Source organism: Mesoplodon densirostris, chromosome 16 (assembly GCF_025265405.1).
Source record: "Mesoplodon densirostris isolate mMesDen1 chromosome 16, mMesDen1 primary haplotype, whole genome shotgun sequence".
In the NCBI taxonomy this organism is placed as follows: domain Eukaryota; kingdom Metazoa; phylum Chordata; class Mammalia; order Artiodactyla; family Ziphiidae; genus Mesoplodon; species Mesoplodon densirostris.
This window is the reverse complement of record NC_082676.1, coordinates 88640428-88662474: the sequence shown is the minus strand read 5'-3', so window position 1 is coordinate 88662474 and position 22047 is coordinate 88640428. Positions and strand designations below refer to the sequence as shown.

General features: G+C 49.8%; 1 long non-coding RNA gene and 2 pseudogenes across 5 annotated transcripts in view; 1 reads left to right on the top strand and 2 right to left on the bottom strand.

Moving 5' to 3' along the window:
- LOC132503685 (uncharacterized) overlaps positions 1-22047 on the top strand; it is a 60832-nt gene that overhangs the window by 32602 nt on the left and 6183 nt on the right. For all 5 annotated transcript variants that reach the window (XR_009534636.1, XR_009534634.1, XR_009534635.1 and 2 more), the window contains 2 exons: positions 15358-15434; positions 21849-21925. This is a non-coding gene — a long non-coding RNA (uncharacterized LOC132503685). The remainder of the gene's footprint in view (positions 1-15357; positions 15435-21848; positions 21926-22047) is intronic.
- Positions 3553-5264, bottom strand: LOC132476042 (dipeptidase 2-like; annotated as a pseudogene).
- LOC132503684 (probable ATP-dependent RNA helicase DDX28) lies at positions 6436-13844 on the bottom strand (annotated as a pseudogene).

Genomic DNA, 22047 nt, shown 5'->3' with positions numbered 1-22047 from the left:
CACTGACACTGTTGCAAAGGATTCCATAGTGTAAATATTTAACTATTAATTAATTTTTTCCAAAATGTATTACAATATGAGTGATTTTCAGTTTGGGTCTATTGAGAATTGCACTGGTATATACATACTAGAACTTGAGCTTTGGTGGTATGTGTATAAATTATTGTTCAATATACATGTAGTAGTAAAATTTTTGACTCATAGCTTTCATCTGTTTATCTTTTAAGATACTTCTAAATATTTTCAAAACATTTGTATGATTTTTCATCCTCAGCAGCAGTGAATGAGATTCAAGGATTACACACATTCTTGTCAAACTTGATAATACCTGTCATTTTCATTTGAACTTTCTGGTTGGTGAGTGATAATTCCAGGTATGACTTTTTTGCATTTAATTGACTACTAAGAAGCCAAGCATCTTTTGATATGTTTACTTAACGTTCTGTACTCTCTTTCTTGAAATATCTTTTGGTATATTTTTCCCATCTTTGTTATTACATTATCTTCTTATTGAAGACTTTTTTTTTTTTTAACATCTGAAGACTTCCTATTTAGGAGTTTTAAATATATACTTGATATAAGTTCTTCTGTCTTTCTGTCTTTCCTCTTTCTTTAGATGAGTGTCAGTTTTTAATGTTAATAACATCTAATTTGTTATTTTCCTCTATTTAGTCTTATTTCTATTTATTTATGTAATCTTATCTGTTGCAGAACACATTATATATTCTAAACCACAAATATGTTTTCGTTTCTTCAATAAATCTAATTGTTAAGCTTTAAATTTAAGTTAACTTTCTGAACTAAATATGTTGTATCATAGTGAGCATTAATTTGTCTGTGACAGCTGAAAGGTTACATTTATTCAGAAAATGTTGTATTCAGCTTTCTTTTCATTTGCTCCTACTTCTTATTGATTCACAGAGGTAAACATCACTTCATCCATGGATCTGACTTTTCTTGATTTCTCATGGTCATTCTCATTAATTCTTCTTGCCTCATGAAATCTTTAGGCATTGCATTATTCCACAAAAGCAAAAAGCTTCCTTGGGCCTTTTTCCTCAGAAGATTGATTATTTCCACATTTTAAATGGGAGATTGCAATAAGTTAGGAGAAAATGCCACAGGGGTCTCTCTCTCTTTTTTTTCTTTCACATCTTGTATCAGCCTCTGCTTGCACTCTGTGTTCAAAGATTTTTGTACAACACAGTGATAGAAGTGCCAGGTGTTTCTCTCCTTGGGGCAAAAGACAGATTAATTACCTGACAAATAAAATAAAGACAGTGTCCTTCTCTGTTCACATGTTGGAAAGGATTGCTTGCATCCTAATTTAAAAGTTTCAGGTGAGTGAAGCTTAAGATTCCAAAGCTTTAATCCATATTTGCACCATGCACAGCATCCAACAGGACTGCTTTACATAACCCCATGAGACTTTTGTGTGCAAGTGAAATAGATAAAAATATAAAACTATTGCTGTCTTTTTGGGTCATAAAAAAGATTTTTTGTCTCATTTAAAATATTTTTTTTCTAAAATCCAAAAACGTGTCAGGCTAAAATATTGGAATTTCAAATATGGTAAAACCCCTTTTGAACGATGCGAAGTGTGACTTCTTTGTAGTGCTGATTTGCATTGCCCACTTGCTTGGTTGGCCAAAAAGGGCCTACGCGTTTTTTCCTTAATATATTCAGGAAAAAAAAACGTATGCCCATTTTGGCCAACTGCATCATTGTCGAAGTTCTGCCGCTTTTCATGTGCTTTAAAGGCGACTCCGATCTACCTCTTGAAAACGGTTTCCTGCAATTCTGCCTTGTTTTCAAATCCTCTTCGTTGCCTTACCTCAATAAGGTACGAAAGTTATCATTTATTATCCTGCAGGTTTGTGAATTTTAGTGCCTCTGAGATTCATTTTTCAACTCGCCTTTTTGGGAGCTGGCCTCCAAACCGCAGGATTGCTTCAGGCCCTATTCTGGTTCCGGGGGGCAGGCAGAGCCTTTGGTTAATTCTTCTTCCTGATTGGAAATTAGAGTGACATGTGTCTGTCCAAACACCTAGAGCTGATCTCTCATTGGTTCCCCCTCTACCCGTTCAACCTCTGGACAAATTGCAAACTGTACGAAACAGGAGGTTAAAGGTGCTGATTCTCCAAGTGGGGAGATTGTTGGTAAAGCAGCTGGAATGGTGAACCCGAGCACCACGAGATGAAAAATGAGGTGCGTTTTAGAAACGTTTCCTGATCATATGGTGTACCATCCTCTGGGTTTCCCATGCATGTTTTAGCTGTAGGAAGATTCCCTTGAACCTGGAGATTTCTGACCCATGGAATGGGTAGCACGCAGTATTACTTTAAAGGGTCTGCATTTGCTCACGCAACCTCACCAATCCGGTCGCCCCCAAGAGTGTCCAGCCTTATGTCTCTTCCAGCTGTGGGTCTAGATGTGGTCAATCCAGGTTGCACCACAGCCACTGAATGAATTTTGTAAGAATTTCTCTCTCTTTCACTATCTTTGCTTTTTTTTGTAATTTGTATTTATAATGGGATTTAGCTGATTTTCAATGCTGTGTTTGTGCCCCTTTACACCCACTATATTCACTTACCAAGAAATATCAATAAATACTTTTTTTTTTTTTTTTTTTTGCGGTATGCGGGCCTCTCACTGTTGTGGCCTCCCCCGTTGCGGAGCACAGGCTCCGGACGCGCAGGCTCCGGACGCGCAGGCTCAGCGGCCATGGCTCACGGGCCCAGCCTACGCGGATATATTCTTCTGTGGTGAATAAGGTGTGTTGAGTCCAGTTCACTGAGCAATGAGTATGTCTTCTCTATTACATATTTGGTTGATTGAACGGTATCTGTGCTAATTTCAAACTGTTGTTTTATGCATCACCCCACCTCACCTTTCCCCTTAAGCAGCCATAAGTGTGTTTTCTAAATGTGTGACTCTGTTCTGTTTTGTAATTTAGTTCATGTAGCGATTTTTACATTCCGTCTATAACTGATATCTTACTTATGATAAGTTTCTTTATCTGTGTGATGTATTTCTCTTAGAATCATGGTACCTAAATCCACTCATTATGCTGCTACTAGCCTTAGGACATTGATTTCATGGCTGAGTGATATTCCATTGTACATAAGTACTACAACTTGTTTATCCATTTTTCTCTTTCATGAGATACTTAAGATGTACCCGAGTCGAGGATTTTGTGAGCACAGCAGCCCTAAAATTTGGGGTGCCTGTGTCCTGTCGATTTTTGGTTTTCTCAAGATATAAGCCCATGAGTGGAAGTGCCCTGTGCTCTGTAGCTCTGTTTTTTAGATGTTTTAGGAAACACCATACAATTTTCGAGAGTGGCCGTTGGCAATTTATATCACGCCCATCAGCGAAAAAAAGCTCCCTTTTCTCCTTGACTTGCCCTGCATTTCTAGTTTTTACACTTTTTCAGCATGGCCCTTTTGACCAATGCCTAGTGAGACTTCTTTGCAGTGTTGATTTGCATTGCCCGCTTCTTTGGTTGGCCAAAAAGGGCGAATGCGTTTTTTCCTGAATATATTCAGGTGCTCACCAGGGCATGTAGCAGGTGTGGGTGAGTGTCACGTAGCGCACACCCAGCGCATAGAAGGTACGCAAGATGGAGAGGCTACTGTCCAGTGAGTGCCCGCCCTCCACACCAGTAAGGCAAGCCAACTTCCGGGTATTGTTGAGAGCTGGGGGCACATAGGTCAGATGATCATTTTCAGAGGCAGGGGTAGCTTACTGAAGTCCCTAACACCCACTACCACCAGTCTGTTTACCTTTTTTTTTGGCCGTGCCACGCAGCATGAGGGCTCTTAGTTCCCCCACCGGGGATCAAACCCGACCCCCCTGCAGTGGAAGCGTGGAGTCTTAACCTCTAGACTACCAGGGAAGTCCCCCGTCTACCTTTAACTGAGGTCACAAGCTCCAGCTCAGAATAGGAGGCACACATGAGGCGGATGAGGTCAACTTGTTCCAGGATGAGGCGCACAGCATCCCGTTCATGGGTCTGGCATGGGACGTAGGCTGACCAGAACTGAGGGAAGGCCAGGGCTTAGTTTGGGCTTTGGAACTCCTTGGGCTTCTCATAGCCTCCTCAGCTGGCACAGCACTTACTGTGCCCAGAAGTCACATGTAATGCGTTGCTTTTTCTGTGGTACTTGGAAGCCCGTCAGGTGGGCTCACTGTGACCCCTGTAGCCCCCAGCATCCATGGCATGGCACTTTCTAGGTCACTATGGTAACTTCGTTCCAATGTGACTAACCTGTGGCCTCTGTGGCCCCCAAACTACCCCACATTCCCCAGCAGCCATGGTGGCACCTTGTGTGTCCCTTTGGTACCTGGCCACCCACGAGACCATCTTTCAGCCTGTCCAAGCTGGTCTAGCCATGGCTGAAATTGCGCAGATTACCATGGTATAGCCCATTGTGGTAAAACTGCCTCAGGACCAGGGGCATGTTGTTGTGGCTGGAGGGAGGTCAAGGCAAATGGGTGGGCTCCTTAGGTCTTGGGATCGGGCAGGACACATTGCCTGGCCTGGGCCAGCCTGGGGGTCCCCCACCTCACACTGTCACACAGACTATACTAGGAGCAGCTGAGGCCTGGGCTGAGGGTTTCCCACCAGGGAGGGGATGACAGAGAAGGGGAAGGGCATCCATAGATGATGGAGAGGACATCCAGGGGTGGTGTGAGGGAGCCTCCCCAATAGCGCTACATGCTCCGGACCTCCTCCTCTGCCCAGGGCCAGGCTAGGCCCCCACCGGCCCCCAGCAGCCCGCACACACTGCAGCCACCCTTCCACAAGCGGGAAGTCCCGCATCAGGGCCCGCGTGCGCTCCCGCGGACTTGGGGTGCTGGAGGTGCCCAGCGTGGTCTGCACGAGGGTTACCGGTCACAGCAGCAGACCCAGCAGGAGCAGCAGGCACAGCAGAGGCCACTGGCTGCGTGCACGGGGACCTTCGAGGCCCCCGGGCCGCAAGCTGCGCAGGGCAAGGCAGGCGGGCAGAGGCGGGTCTGAGAGGGGCGGGCGATGGGGCTCTGCCCGTCGACACAGGCCACCCAGCGGCGCGGCCTCGCGAGGTGGGCGGGGTGAGGGAGGGGATACAGAGTCACAGGACCCTGCGACCCGTGTGCGGAGAGCCGCGATCCGGATCCGGGAAGCCCGGCAGCCACAGGGCGGCACTGCCTTCCCGCCCCCTGATCAGAGGCAGCTCCCGCAGGCTAAGCTGGCCTCTGCTGAGAGCCCACTCGCCTCCCATCGCGGGTTCCCTCCGCCCCCGCCCCTCTTCCCACACCCACTGCTCCGAGGGGGCGCCCTAGGGTGCTCTCCCCCGCCTCTAACCTTCCTGTCCAAAATGGGGTGCTTCTCTCAGAGGGCCACCTGCAGCCCGTGGCCTCCCGGGAGCACACCTCGTCCCCATCTGCCTGCAGCCGGCCCTGCCCACCCCGAGGGCTGCGTGCGAGGGTCTCTGTGGCCACAAGTGCTCTGGGCTCCCGGTTTCCCGGTACTGGGCCATGGGGGCTGGTGTGGGGGAAGAGATAATTTCTGGAAATGGGGGGGTAACCTTGTGAGCTCTGGATTCAGGAGGGGGCCCTCTGCCCCCGACCTTCTCTCTCCTCCTACTTGACTCCCCAACCTGCATGACCATTCTCTGGGGACTTGAACCAGCGCCTGAGAACTATCAGGAACCTCCCCCACTTCTGTCAGCCAGCCTCAGGAGAGCGCCCTCAGGAGCTGCTATACCTCCCCAGGGCCTGAATAGAAGGACTTTTGGGATGTGAACTGAACAACCTTCTGGGGAGAGTCAACACCCTTTTACTCAACAGAGCAGGAACTCAGTCAGTAGGCTATTTGTGTGGAAGGAAATGAAGTCGCTTCCATGGCAGAAGAGCCCCCGCCGCAGCAACCTTCGTCCCAGAGCTGCTGGCTGACCTTCTGGCCAGGATCCCTCCTACCTCAGCGTGGAAGGCCCGGCCTCGTGGAGAAGTGTAGGTTCTGAAGAAAGACCTGGCACCTGGGCTCTGCTGCTACACTTGCCTTATCTCGTGGCCCTTGTGGCTCTAGCTTTCCCAGAAACCTCAAGGGCTAAGTGCCTATGCTTGCTCAGAGGCCGCACGCCATTCCCCATTTCCAGCCTCAAGCCCTCCCGCTAGCTGCCTCCTCTAGGGACCCCCTCCCCCCAACACACACACGCACACTGGGGATGTGCCTTCTCACAGCAGCTCAACCACTGAGATGATTTAGGGACTGTGCCCAAACTCCTGCATCCCCAGCCTCTCAAGTTTTTGCTCTGATCCCTGGCACCCCCTGGAGCTGTTCCACCTTTGGAACCTTCCCCAGGTGGCAGGAGTGCCTAGCACAGGGCTAGTGACCTAAGTCTGAGCACTGGCGACCCTACAAATCTGTTACAGAAGAACATTTTATTGAGCAGTAAGGGACGCCACTGGGGACGGAAAGGGCTGGCAATAAAGGAGCATGTGAACCTCGGGGCGGGGTGCGTGCTGCTTGACTCTCCATCCTGTTCTTGCTTCAGGGAGCAGGGCTTCCTCGGCCTCTCTGTCCTGCCTCCTGAGACCCCAGGCAGGAGGCTCTTTGGGAAGCCACAGATTGCTGCTTTCAGTTTCAAAAAGCCCAGCTCCCCACTGGTTTGTGGTGGTGGCCGCTGACAATGGCTCAGGGCAGGAGCCCATGTGGTAGACTGCTAAGGCTTCTCTGCACCCTGTCTCTGCTCCTGCATCCTCCTCGGCTCGCAGAGGGCAGACTTCACTTTCTCCAGCTCACAAAGGGGCCCGTGAGGATTGAGCAGAGGAATGTCAGGTTTTCTTCCAGGCCAGCTTCCGCCCTGGGATGTTCAGGGCAGACTTTCATTTCAAACCTCACTTTCTGAGGCTCCTGGCTTATGGCCATTTAGTGTGCAGGGAGGCTCCTGGCTGAGGAAGGCTCAGACAGAACGACGCAGGTTCTAATCTGTGGTAGTGGGCAGTGGGGGGGCGGGAGGGGTCACTGCAGGAAGAGGCATTCGCTGTCTTAGGCAGTTAAACCATTGCCCTGTCTTCAGAATGGTTCAGCCAGCAAGATTCTGTGGAGTCCGCCTCCTGGCACCATGCTACAGTCGCCGGATTTTGGGTCTGGAGCAACCGAGATCTTCGTCCGACTCTTCTGGAGTGTGCTTTCTCTCGGGAGCACATCTGGGGACTGGCTTCTCGGCTTCCGCCTTTGCTGGCATGGCCAAAGGAGCATCCCCGTAGGCCCGGTAGCCACCAACCAGGCAGTATGTCTCCCCATGCCAGCCCAACTGCGTTTCTCCACACCCTCGGTTGAGGACATGGTAGTGACCAGGTTTAGGAGGAGAAATGGGAGCCACAGCTGCTGCAAAGAAAATCAGAACTGATCAGTCACTTCTGCTGTACACAGCCTCCTGCCAGAATTTCCCTCTCATGTCTCTCCAGGTTTCTGGCTGAAGACCTTTAATCTACTTGACATCCAAAACACAGACTTGGCCCATCACCTCTCTGAGTCCCTAGAGAAGGGACACTGGCTGCAAAAGCAATTTCTAGAGCCTACGGCTGCATCAGGTGAGGTAGTCTCTTCACCGTTGCCAGGGAAAACAGTAGAACCCGAAAGAAATTGCAATCATGATCCTCTCCATCTCTCCCTTCCACAACAGAGAAAACATTTCTTGCAGTGTGTCACTTCTCAGGCTTTAATGGAAACGTCTTTCAAGTTTTGGAAAAAGATAATCTAATATAAATTGGTTAAGGACCCCTCCCACTTTGGCAACCCCTCTTGGGCCCCATTTATAATGCCTGTTACAACCACACTGAACTCTAGCCCTCTGATACTTTTATCTAGATTAGAACAAGGCCAAATACTGAGGCAGAGTGATCAGGAGACTCAGAACCGGGTTCTGGGTACCAAGTGTAGGCTCACATCCACCCAGCCTCCTGGGACACCATCTGCTCAGCCCTCCAGTCTCACTAGCACTTCATCACCCCCCTTGGTTCTTCCGGTCTTCCCATGAATAAGGCACCACCCTCTCCCCTAGTACTCAGCAGCTCAGTATGGGATGTGTCTGAGGGGACCGATATAGATGTGTACATGACAGCACAGAGGTGCCTGGGTTTGAAGGTGTGGTTCAAGAGTGGCCCTCTTCCTCAAACTGCTCCGTTTACTACCTGCCAAGAAAAATGCACTTGCCTTTTGCTAAGAGGCCAATCAGGAAAGGGTCTGAATGGAAGCATCCTGTAGCCCAAAGCAGAAGGCAACATTTATAAAGATCAGAAGCTTCCTGAACACTAGTTCAGGGATGACCTTTCACTTGTCCTCAGCAGTGAGCACTGTGGGACCCTGAAGGTGTCCCAGGTCACTGGTATTACTTACAGCTGGGAAAGTGCTGAGGTTTACGTAGTGGGCAAGCCCCACAGGAACATGTGGCAGCCAGGTGAGGTTGTGTGTACACCATGCCTCTTCTACAGGTGCTCGGTCTCGGTGTACCTGCTGCACTGCCCAGCCAGGGAACAGAGCACAGGTTTGAGTAAATATAGATGATCCGGTCAGACATTCTCTCTCAGACAACCAAAGAGATTGGTATCTGGTGGAGAACTGGTAGGGCAGTTTCTCTGAGGGCAGCACGTTTCCATAGTTACGCTGCCATGGAAACTGTGAGAAGGCCTGTGAGGTCATCACTACCCAGTGAGGTCATAATAAGGAACCTGTGACTTGCGGGTCAGGCTTCAGGAGGAGGGGCAGTTTTGTGGAGGAGAGCAGGGTGGAGGCAGAGGTACTCTGCCTGGTCCCTCACCCCTGGGCTTCCCCACCCATGCCCTAGTCTAGCAGACACCCCACGTGGGGCGTGCAGGTGGGCTGGTACAGCCCCAGGGGCCCCAGGAGGGCAAGAAAGACCCACATTCTGAAATTGGCTTGAGAGGCAAGATTAACGTTAAGAGACAGCTAGGTTGTATGGCACTGACCCTAAGAGGCAGAGAATTGTGTGGACTGGGGAATCAGGGAAGGCTCCTTGGCAGTGGGCCTGAAGGACAAGTGAGATTTGGACCCATGGGGAAGAGAGGGAAGACATTCCAGTTTGGAAGAATACAAGCAAAGACACACTCTTCTCGACCTTGTCCTGCCCCAAATATAAATTCATAGAACCCTCACATTTTTACACCTGAGGGCTTAGAAAAACCAAGATGTTAAGGAGCCTACCCAGTGTTACACAGCTAGTGGAGAGGGGTTCTGCTCAATGGTTACGTTCATGTTGGGGCTCCGGATTTACAGCTGATAGGAATGTGAGGACAAGCTCATGCCGTTTCAAACATTTCCAAGTGATACTGAGAGAGATGTTAAAGGTGCAAAATGAGGGTGCTGAATGACCTCACAAAGTGGGAATGGTGGGCCCATTTTAATATGAAATTCAAAACAAATTCATGACAAAAGGACATAATACAAAATGACAACATAATCATTACACTCCCCTCTCCCCTAGAAGTAAAAATCATTATAATCCTCTCTCTCTCCACCATGAAAGGATGAGATAAAGGCTCAGCAGCAGCCCCCGTGAAAATCATGGTCAACACTGTGAAGAGGGGTTAGTAAGACAACTTGGTCCGACTCAGAGAAGGAAAGAGACAACTCTGCCCTTAGCCTGATCCGGCCCACAGGAAGGAACCACATTTGGGGCAGCTTTTGATAGTGTGGCAATGAGAGAGAACCTTCTTTAGGAGGGGACACCCTGTTGCCGACCTTGAAAAAGCAAAGATGGGACCTTCGTTTACTGGGGCTGTTGCAGAGGGGATGTGCCCAGGAGGTAGAGACTGCTTGGGCTACCCTTTTAGAGGTTGGGCCACCCTGGTTGAGAACCACAGCACCTTCTATCCCTAAACTGCTTGAATCAGTGGGTGCCCGTTAGGACAGACGAAGTCAGGCCTCATTGGAGCAGACTGCCTTTGGGAGTGGTAGAAGGTAAAATGTGAAGGGGAATGCTCTGGCGGAGGTTTGTCACGGCAGGTGGGCCAGCATGAGACCATTCAGAATCTCCAAGGCTCCAGAGATTACTTTGCTGGGAGCATCCCTCTGATGTGGTGTGGGGACTCCTACCTTAACAGGACCTGGCTGGGCATCTGGGGGAGGCAGAATAAACGGTTTATTAACTTAAGAGAGCGAGAGAATCACCTGGGGGGTTCCACCAAACCACTTAAAAAGCCTTGTACCTGGATTCTTGAGCCAACCCTCAGAAAACTTATCTAGATCTGGAGTAGGGCTCAGGAAGCTGCACTTTTTTTTTTTTTTTTTTTTTTTTTGCGGTATGCGGGCCTCTCACTGTTGTGGCCTCTCCCGTTGCGGAGCACAGGCTCCGGATGCGCAGGCCCAGCGGCCATGGCTCACGGGCCCAGCCGCTCCGCGGCATATGGGATCCTCCCAGACCGGGGCACGAACCCGTATCCCCTGCATCGGCAGGCGGACTCTTAACCACTGCGCCACCAGGGAGGCCCAGGAAGCTGCACTTTTAATAAGCTTCCTGGGCAGTCCCACCACAGTGGTCCATGGATAGAGAGACCAAATTATTGTGTATTCTCGGTTGCTTTTGGGAGTCAAAGTGGTCAATATAAAAAACTGCAGCAGGCATATGTATAAACAGGGAATATTCAAGGCAAGCAGAGGTGTATAGTTATTCTATGCATGAATCAGATTTGAGAAAAGCTAGCCTGGTGGTTAAAGAACACAACCCTGAGGACAGACAAACCAGATTCTTTCCTACTGACTTGTGTGATTTTGACCAAGTTCTTTTATCCTTCTGACTGTTTCTTCATATGGAAAAGAGCTATGACTGTACATTTAGCACAATATTCTCTTTCGGCAAAGGTTGCTCTAGGTCCATTTGTGTTCTCTGCAACTTAACCCTTTCCAGTGCACAAGCATTTTTAAGTTGTTTGGTGAAGTATTACATTTGACTTTCAACAGTTCATTACTTTGGGCAAAGCTTATATAATGCTGCAGAGACTAGAACCTATGCAGAGATAGTGAGAGGATGTTATAAGCTTATTCTGCTGGTTTATAAAAAAAGTTTAACCTTTTCTTCTCTTCCTCCACCTGCCACCAAGAGATGAGAAAGAAGGCAGAGCCTGGAAATGCACACCAAGCAATATTTCTGTGTCAGTTTGCCTTTTATTCCTCTGTCAGTACTTCCCAGAGAGATTTCACCAAAAGTGCCTAAGCTTGCCATGGCCATTGTTGTGAAGAAAATTTCTCTTTATTGCTAGTCACATCCCCTTTTCCTTCTCCTGGAGGCTTAATGGATGTTTGGGGGCAGGAAACGAAATTTAAACTAAAACATCAATTGAAAGAGCCTTCGTCCTAAGTGTGGTAGTTTGGAGTGTGAATCTTCTCAGGGTCTACTGAATTCTGCCCCAGTGGACACTGTTATTAAGGGGCACCCATAGAAACATCGCTTATTGTTAGAAACCATGACATAATACAGAGCCAAGATCGACATTATTCTTCACGTGAAAGACTACAGAGAGCCAAGCTCAGTAGTTCACCCTCAAGTGTTGGCCAGCAACTTACCTTTTGAAGCCAGACAGCAGCCCGGGTCTTCAGAAGGTGACTAGGCAGCCCAGAGCACCCTACTGACAAGTGTGCTCACCCATCCAGCACAGAGGGAAAGGTCCCTGTTATGGCATCATATATAAGCCTGCTGCAATAAGGTTTGCTGGTGCAAAGGCTCTCTCACTGAGGACCCCAGTCCTGGAAGTCTTCTCCTCTGGCGAGCTGCCAGTTCAATCTTCTGAGCCAGGCTCACGTCCCAGGGATGGGTCACAAAGCTGATGACAGTGACTAGCACCTCGATCCCCACCCGGCCCACCCTCCCTGCTCTGTGGATGTAGTCTTGCAGGGTGAGAGGGAAATCATAATTGATGACTAGCTCCACCTGGGTGCTGTCCAGGCCCTGAGAGGCGATGTCTGTGCAGAGAAGAATGTCTCGGGAGCCCTTCTGGAAGGACTGGAAGATGCCTGCTCTCATTGAGGCTGGCATTTGTCCCTGCAGTCTTAAGTGTTGGATTTTGTGGTCATCCAGAATATATACCCCAGCCAGTTCACAGTGCTGTAGCAATTACAGAACACCAGAACAGTTCCTGCGGTGCCAGTCCTATATGCTCTGTCATGCTGCCTAAGGATCTGTACCAACCCAGTCACCTTCTCTGTTCCCTTCGGGCTCATGAATGTCTGTCTGACATGAGGCATGATGCAGTGGAGCTTGTCACTGGTAACGGGGGTTAGAGAGTCTAAGCTGGCAACTTTACTCAGCAGCTGGCCTCCACCTTCGGGAAATGTGGCACCCACCAGCACTAACTGAGCTTTGGGATTGAAGGGGTCTTTTAAGTCAGCTGGGCCTTCTGCTATATGGCTCCCCTCCAAGATGTAATCCACCAGTTCCAGGAAGATTTCATCCAAAAGCATGTCTGCATCATCCAGCACCAAGAAGGAGAGCTGCTCCAGGCTGATCCGTTGAGTTTTCAGGGCCTTCCACAGAGCCCCCAGAGTGGCCACCAGAATATCTGCTGGAGGTTGTTTGGACAGTTGCAGCCTGATTCTCCTCATGCCATGGCCTCCCCCTAACTCCAGCACCTGGAAGTCCAAGGAGCTGCCCAAGGCCTGGGCCACGGCACACACCAGTTCGGCTAATTCTCGAGAAGGCACAAGAACCAGGCCTCGAGGAGCAGGGATACGACAGGGGTCCGGCCTTGGCTGGCCCAACAGCCGTTGAAGGAGAGGTAGCATGTAGCTGAGAGTTTTGCCACTGCCGGTTTCTGCGGCGAAGAGAATGTGGCGGCCGCGAAGAAGTGGGGGAATGGTACTTGACTGCACGTTTGTGGGCCGAACAACTTCGGGAGCAGCCTCCTGTAGCGCGCTCAGACCGGGGAGCTCCAGACACACTTCAGTGCAGCTGCCCTTGGGCGAAAGATTCCGCAGCGCTGGAGCCTCATGTTGCGCGCACTCGATGGAGAAATGGTCCGCGTGGGTGCACCGATTCCTCCAGCCCCACGAAGAGAGTGGCGCGGGTTCCAAGAGCCCAGCGTGAGGTGAGCCGGCTGGTTCAAGTCGGGTGGCCGCACTGACATCAGCAGCAGCCCAGGACGCGCCAGCATCGGCCGCGGGGTGGCTACGCTGGCCGCTATGCCGCTCTTCCTGCCGCCGCTGTAGAGCCCACGGGATGCGCACCACGGGCAGCGGCTCGTTGGGACCGCGGACCGTCAGGTCCCGGCAAGGCGCCAGAAGCAACCGAGCCGCGAGCGACAACAGCCGAAGCCGCCGTGCGAGAGCCATACACCCCTTGTTGCGGGAGAGGCGCACGACAGTGACGTCACAGGCGCGCCAAGGCCTCGCGGACGGTGGCCGGCGCGGCTCAGTAAGGCCCGCGGACTCGGCGAACTGTGTGGAAGGAGCGGGATCTGTAGAGCTCAGCAGCGGCGAGGTCTGTAGGTCCGAACCGGGGATGGTGACTCCAGACCCCCGCCAACCTTGGGGAAGGGCGCGCGGCGGAGGCAGGACCGGGGTCCGGCGATGCGCGGCGATGGGGCCCTGGCATTACGAACCAGGAGGGCGGAGGGCTTCTGGCGATCCGATGTCCGATCCCTGCCGTGCTCTTTTGTCGCCCTCACAGCTCCTGTCATGGCTTGGCCAGTTCGGGTCTCCCCGTGACTTATGATGAGGGTGCGGCGATGTTTTCCCAGATGTGGTCCCCGTGTAAGGTCTTTGAATACAAGTATTTATTGAGAGTCTGAGTGAATGGGTCAGGCCTGGGGGCCGAGACCAGGAGTCCGGAGTTGTAGGTCCAGGCTCACCCTTCCCTTAGAGCTCCCCAGAGAGCTGAGGGCCCCGAGGGCAAGCTGATGGCTTTCAGCGTATCTTCTCTTCAGTCAAGAGAACTCATCTCTTGGTACTTTTTCCCTTTCTTTTCAGCTGAGGTTCATTCTCCCCTCCCTTGTCACCCTTTCCAAATTCTCATCCTGAACCCACTGCTTTCTTGGGTAGTTCACCTCCAACGGCTTTCCAGTCAGATACCTCAATTCCGTAAACGGCAGAGAGGAGGGTCCTGCTACAGGTTTGTGTCTTGTCTCACAAAGCCACGGTCAGGCAGAATATTTTACTTTAGTTCAGTTGTTCAGGTTGCCAAAAAGCCTTAGACAACAGGTACTTCCTGAACGGATACCGAAAATGGGTGTCCGATCATTTCTGTAATTTCCAGTGTCTTGGGTAGGAGATAAGGTAAACGTGGATTAATCACCTGGGAGGTTATTAACATCTGGCGAAAGAGTTTTACTTTCATCAGATACCGTTATAGAGATAAATACTATCAAATTTCAAATAGCATTTTGATACACGATAGACGTTCTGGAGAGTTGAATGCTAAGCCAGCAGAGGAGAGGGTTTTGAGTCCTCATGGGTGAACAGAGTCATTGGAAAGAGCAGTGGCTCTTGAGTGAGGGTGATTTTGCCATCACCCGTCCTCCAGAACGTTTCACAATGGCTGGAGACATTTTTCTTTGTCACATCCGGGGTGTGGGGGGGGGCGGCGGTGCTGCAGACATCTAGTGGGTAGTGGCCAGGATGCTACTACATATCGTACAAGGCATAGGACAGCCCTCCCCACCACCCCAAAAGAATTATCTGGCCCAAAATGTCAATAGTGTGCTATGGAGAAACCTTGGATAGAGGCTGAGGACTGAAGAGAGGCTGAGGTTCTCACATGTACTCTCACATCAGGTTGTCAGTCACATTTGCCAGACCCTTGTGTGGCCCTGCCCCTTTCCTAGAATCTGTAGCAGGCACACTGATGCCATTGCTTGTCATGGCCTTGGGGTGAGAAAACCTTGGGGGCTCCTCAAAGTCATAAACACAGGAAGGAAGGAGTGATTTAGGAGGGTGACGTGGGAGAAGAGAGCTTTAGGAAGAACAAAATTGTCCTCATGTGTTTGGGAAATGTGCCAGATGGAAAAGAGATGAGGTGTGCCATGGGGTGTACCATTGCAGAAGGCAGACTGGGACTGATGCGTGACAGGGAGTCAGATTCTGAACTTGATGTAGACTGCTGTAGCAACTAGAAGTGCCTAGACCTGTCTAGACAGTGCTGGGTTTTCTGTCACTGCAAAGTTCATGTATAGGCTGATGACCAGTGACTGGTGATATGAAAGAGGGGATTTCATATAAAGGATGCTCTAAGATATTGTGATTCTACACCACTTTTACGATTCTTTCCCAGAACTCGGAGCTCCTCGTTCGTTAGCTGAAGAGCTCCTTGGATGTCTGCTCTGACAAGTTTCATCCATTTACATGTGCCGCTCATTTTTCAGGTACAAAACAAAGAATCGCTTTGCACAAAGCCAGAAGGGATACACTGAAAGAATGATCAGAAAAGAATAATACATAGGTAAGCATTTACATTGACTTTCTCCACATATTTGAGACAGGGTAGGGTAGCTGGTTAGTGGCTGCTTTCTCGTGCTCGAGCCCTTACAAAGTGAATCTCCTCAGCATGTCATAGAGATTGGAGCCTGTCTGAGCCTGTGTGTCTCTGCCCGTGGCCCCTAGTTTCTTCGTGTCATTGCTTTAGATACTGTGTAAGGCCCTTCTCTTTTCCTCCGATCACAGCAGACATTGAGTAACCTCTAGTTCTGACTGAGATGCATATTTCACATTATAGTACTTTGAAATGAGAAAGGTTTACCTATTGTGGAAACAAATGTAGGCTCCTGGGAATGTTAGTGTCACATGGTAATGTTTTTCCCAGGGCTGCCATGGTAACTGACGTTGCCTGGTTACTCCCTAAGTTTTGAAAAGAATGTCTCCTTGGATCTCAGGTGATAGTGGTACATTCCTTCCTTCATTTATTCATTCAGTATATATTTTCTGAGCACCATGTATGTCCCAGGTACTTTTCATATGGACAGTGAATGAAACAGACAAAATTCCTGCCCTAGTGAAGTGTATATTCTGATTAAAATGGGGTGAGGGCTGGCCATTGGTAGTTTTAAAAATCTCTCCAGATGATTCTAATGTACAGCTAGGTTTGAGAATCACAGTTATAAGTGAAGCACTTTGGGAATTGCAAAGGCATTGCAGAAATAAAAAGTGGCTGGCTATTCGTATTCCTTCGCTATTCCTGCATTCTCCTGCCTGCATCCGGACTGTTGTACAAGTGCCGATCATTTTCTTTTCAGCCCTTTTCGCTGTTTGCCTAGACCCTTTATCCCTCTTTCTAACCTAACACCCTACCTCCTTCTGGTCTTCCAACCTCCAGTCCATCATCTGTTTGGGATTTATCCTAAAGTTGGTGGGAAGCCATTGCAGGGTATAAACAGGGAAGTGGTGTTAGCAGAGATGCCTTTTTCAGACACCATACTGGCTATTGTAAGAGAATGGATAGGAAGGGGCGGGAGAAGACTTGGGGAGACTCATTAGGAGACTGGCTTTGTGCACAGTGGTGGCCTTGGAGGTGGAGTAAAGCAGGCACGTTAGAGTCATATTTGGAAGGTTAGTGATGGCTTGGAGGCAAATAGGAGTAAGCGATGAATTGGATGTGGGGAATGTGGGTTAATGGTGTGTAATTGGGTAAATGGAGGTGCTACTTACTGAAATGGGAAAAATTTTCTCCCCACATATTGGCCTGATAAACACCTTCTCACCCTTTAGACCTTGAATCAGAGATCCTTTCTTTTTTTATTTTAATATATTTTATTTTATTTCATTTTTATTTGGGCTGCGGTGCCGGCTTTCAGGATCTTAGTTCCCCAACCAGGGATTGAACCCAGGCCCCCTGAACTGGAGGCACAGGGTCCTAACCAGAGGACCACCGGGGAATTCCCAGCAGAGATTTTTTCTTTTTTTTTTTAAATATAAGCTTTATTTAATCAATTTTCGGTCGCGTTGTGTCTTCGTTGCCGCGCGTGGGCTTTCTGTCGTTGCGGCGAGGAGGGGCTACCCTTCGTCGTGGGGCACGGGCTTCTCACTGCAGGGGCTTCTTGTTGGCGGAGCACAGGCTCTATGTGCGCGGGCTTCAGAAGTTGTGGCGCACGGGCTCAGTAGCGGTGGCTCGTGGGCTTAGTTGCTCCAAGGCATGCGGGATCTTCCTGGAGCAGGGAGCAAACCCGTGTCCCCTGCATTGGCAGGTGGATTCCTGTTTTTTGTTTTGTTTTGTTTTGTTTTAAACATATTTATTGGAGTATAATTGCTTTACAATGGTGTGTTAGTTTCTGCTGTATAACAAAGTGAATCAGCTCTATGCATACGTATATCCCCATATGCCCTCCCTCTCGAGTCTGCCTCCACACTCCTGATCCCACCCCTCTAGGTGGTGGCAAGGCACTGAGCTGATCTCCCTTTGCGACGCCGCTGCTTCCCACTACCTAGCTATTTTACATTTGGTATTGTATATATGTCAGTGCCACTCTATTACTTCATCGCCGCTTACCCTTCCCCCTCCCCGTGTCCTCAAGTCCATTCACTACATCTGCGTCTTTATTCCTGTCCTGCCCCTAGCTTCATCAGAACTATTTTATTTTTTTAGATTCCATACATATGTGTTAGCGTACGGTATTTGTTTTTCTTTCTGACTTACTTCACTCTGTATGACAGACTCTAGGTCTATCCACCTCAGTACAAGTAACTCAATTTCGTTTCTTTTTAAGGCTGAGTAATATTCCATTGTATATATGTGCCACATCTTCTTATCTATTCGTCTGTCGATGGACACTTGGGTTGCTTCCATGTCCTGGCTATTGTAAATAGTGCTGGCTGGCGGATTCTGAGCCGCTGCGCCACCAGGGAAGTCCACAGAGATTATTTTTTGAGGGAGGCCCTCCTCAACCCCCATCAGTCTCTTCGCTGCTGAGCTAGACTCCTACAGCCTTACGTAAGTGCTCCATCACAGCACCATGCACACTTTTATTTTCACACATATCTGTAGGTTCCCTTTCTATAACCCTCTGTTCTATTGAACCTTACCCTCCTGCCTCATCTTTTGGTCTCTAGTGCCTAGCAGTGCTTGGCATATCTTAGGGGCTCAGTAAGTGTCCGCTGAATAAATAATTGGAGACAGAGTACGAGGCTTAGGAAGGTTGATCAAGGCTTTGTTTTCTACACGTGGAGTAGGAGATGCCCTTAACACATCCGAGTGGGGATGTGTTTTGAGCAGTTGGTGTGAGGTTGGGATGCCTTTGGAGATGATCGTGGCCAGTATTTTATACCATGGGAGTGAATAAATTTGTGGGGCAGGATGTGTGAAATTAGCAGGGAAGAGGGCCCACGACTGAGGAGCAACCTCAACATGTGAGGGCAGGAGGTGAAACCAGGAAAAGAGACTGCAAAGCAGGGGTAGAGAGAAAAACTGGGAGAGTGTGCGGTCGACGAACCCAGGGAGGAGAGAGATCAAGCAAGAGGGGAGGCTTCACCATGCCATGTGCTGCTAGCAGAACAAGATTGAGGACAGGTCAGTGTCTCATAGATTGAGCCACTTCGAGGTAATTGGTGACTTTAATCAGAGCAGTTTTGGGAGAGTGGCAGAGGGGGAGGGCATGCCGGAGTGGGCTGAGTAGTACAAAGGTAGTACCTCTGAGAAGAGCATCCTTGGCAAGCTTTGTGGTTTTTAGGAGGGACCGCGTTTGCTTAGAATAAATAAATTAACAGTTATCTCTGGGCCACGGGATTTGGATTTTCTTCGTTTTACTCCTGTTGCTCTACCTTCAAAATATTTTTAGAATGTGACCACTTCTCGCCACCTCCCCTACTATCTCTCCGTCCTGAGCCACCATCATCTCTGACATCGGTGGCAGAAGAGCCTTCTGATGATCTGCCAGTGTCTACCGTGGCCCCCACAGTCGTTTTTCATACAGCAGTCAGCGTGATCATGGGGAATGTGATCAGTCATGCCACTCCTCTCCTTAAAATCCTTCACTGGCTCCTATCGTGAAGCACTAACACAGCCCGCAGAGCGTCCGACAAGGCCATTCGGGGTCCGACCACTGTGTCCTACCTGCTCACTGCTCTCCATCCATTGTGTATCTGACTTCCATTACCCTCTTCTCCTTTCTGTGCTGCAACCACAGTGGCCTCCTTCTTGTTCTTCTAACCCACCAGACAAGCTCCTGCCCCAGGGTCTTTGCACCGGCCCTTACCTCTCCTGTGCGCCCTTCCATTAGATACGAACTTGGCTAACTCAGATCTCTGCTCAGATGTCACCTGCTCATTGAAGTTTATCTGGGCTCCTCTATTTAAAATTTTAATCTATGGGGATGAGGTTGGGGGGGGAATGGGTGAGGGTGGTCAGAGGATACAAACTTCCAGTTACAAGACAAATACGTTCTGGGATGTAATGTGCAGCATGGCAACCATGGTTAACAATACTGTATTGTATCTTTTTTCATTTTATTTATTTGTTTACTTTTGGCTGGGTTGGGTCTTCGCTGCTGCACGTGGGCTTTCTCTAGTTGCGGTGAGTGGGGGCTCCTCTTCGTTGCGGTGCACCGGCTTCTCATTGTGGTGGCTTCTCTTGTTGGGGGCCACCAGCTCTAGGCGTGTGGGCTTCAGTAGTTGCGGCATGTGAGCTCAGTCGTTGTGGCAGCGGCCCAGGTCGCGCCAGCACCGGCCGCGGGGGGCTCCGCTGCCCGCTCTGCCGCTCTTCCTGCCGCCGCTGTAGAGCCCGCAGGATGCGCACCACGGGCAGGGGCTCGATGGGACCGCAGACCGTCAGGTCCCGGCGAGGCGCCAGAAGCAACCGAGCCGCGAGCGACAACAGCCGAAGCCGCCGTGCGAGAGCCATACACCCCTTGTTGCGGGAGAGGCGCATGACAGTGACGTCACAGGCGCGCCAAGGCCTCGCGGACGGTGGCCGGCGCGGCTCAGTAAGGCCCGCGGACTCGGCGAACTGTGTGGAAGGAGCGGGATCTGTAGAGCTCAGCAGCGGCGAGGTCTGTAGGTCCGAACCGGGGATGGTGACTCCAGACCCCCGCCAACCTTGGGGAAGGGCGCGCGGCGGAGGCAGGACCGGGGTCCGGCGATGCGCGGCGATGGGGCCCTGGCATTACGAACCAGGAGGGCGGAGGGCTTCTGGCGATCCGATGTCCGATCCCTGCCGTGCTCTTTTGTCGCCCTCACAGCTCCTGTCATGGCTTGGCCAGTTCGGGTCTCCCCGTGACTTATGATGAGGGTGCGGCGATGTTTTCCCAGATGTGGTCCCCGTGTAAGGTCTTTGAATACAAGTATTTATTGAGAGTCTGAGTGAATGGGTCAGGCCTGGGGGCCGAGACCAGGAGTCCGGAGTTGTAGGTCCAGGCTCACCCTTCCCTTAGAGCTCCCCAGAGAGCTGAGGGCCCCGAGGGCAAGCTGATGGCTTTCAGCGTATCTTCTCTTCAGTCAAGAGAACTCATCTCTTGGTACTTTTTCCCTTTCTTTTCAGCTGAGGTTCATTCTCCCCTCCCTTGTCACCCTTTCCAAATTCTCATCCTGAACCCACTGCTTTCTTGGGTAGTTCACCTCCAACGGCTTTCCAGTCAGATACCTCAATTCCGTAAACGGCAGAGAGGAGGGTCCTGCTACAGGTTTGTGTCTTGTCTCACAAAGCCACGGTCAGGCAGAATATTTTACTTTAGTTCAGTTGTTCAGGTTGCCAAAAAGCCTTAGACAACAGGTACTTCCTGAACGGATACCGAAAATGGGTGTCCGATCATTTCTGTAATTTCCAGTGTCTTGGGTAGGAGATAAGGTAAACGTGGATTAATCACCTGGGAGGTTATTAACATCTGGCGAAAGAGTTTTACTTTCATCAGATACCGTTATAGAGATAAATACTATCAAATTTCAAATAGCATTTTGATACACGATAGACGTTCTGGAGAGTTGAATGCTAAGCCAGCAGAGGAGAGGGTTTTGAGTCCTCATGGGTGAACAGAGTCATTGGAAAGAGCAGTGGCTCTTGAGTGAGGGTGATTTTGCCATCACCCGTCCTCCAGAACGTTTCACAATGGCTGGAGACATTTTTCTTTGTCACATCCGGGGTGTGGGGGGGGGGCGGCGGTGCTGCAGACATCTAGTGGGTAGTGGCCAGGATGCTACTACATATCGTACAAGGCATAGGACAGCCCTCCCCACCACCCCAAAAGAATTATCTGGCCCAAAATGTCAATAGTGTGCTATGGAGAAACCTTGGATAGAGGCTGAGGACTGAAGAGAGGCTGAGGTTCTCACATGTACTCTCACATCAGGTTGTCAGTCACATTTGCCAGACCCTTGTGTGGCCCTGCCCCTTTCCTAGAATCTGTAGCAGGCACACTGATGCCATTGCTTGTCATGGCCTTGGGGTGAGAAAACCTTGGGGGCTCCTCAAAGTCATAAACACAGGAAGGAAGGAGTGATTTAGGAGGGTGACGTGGGAGAAGAGAGCTTTAGGAAGAACAAAATTGTCCTCATGTGTTTGGGAAATGTGCCAGATGGAAAAGAGATGAGGTGTGCCATGGGGTGTACCATTGCAGAAGGCAGACTGGGACTGATGCGTGACAGGGAGTCAGATTCTGAACTTGATGTAGACTGCTGTAGCAACTAGAAGTGCCTAGACCTGTCTAGACAGTGCTGGGTTTTCTGTCACTGCAAAGTTCATGTATAGGCTGATGACCAGTGACTGGTGATATGAAAGAGGGGATTTCATATAAAGGATGCTCTAAGATATTGTGATTCTACACCACTTTTACGATTCTTTCCCAGAACTCGGAGCTCGTCGTTCGTTAGCTGAAGTGCTCCTTGGATGTCTGCTCTGACAAGTTTCATCCATTTACATGTGCCACTCATTTTTCAGGTACAAAACAAAGAATCGCTTTGCACAAAGCCAGAAGGGATACACTGAAAGAATGATCAGAAAAGAATAATACATAGGTAAGCATTTACATTGACTTTCTCCACATATTTGAGACAGGGTAGCTGGTTAGTGGCTGCTTTCTCGTGCTCGAGCCCTTACAACGTGATCTCCTCAGAATGTCATAGTGATAGGAGCCTGA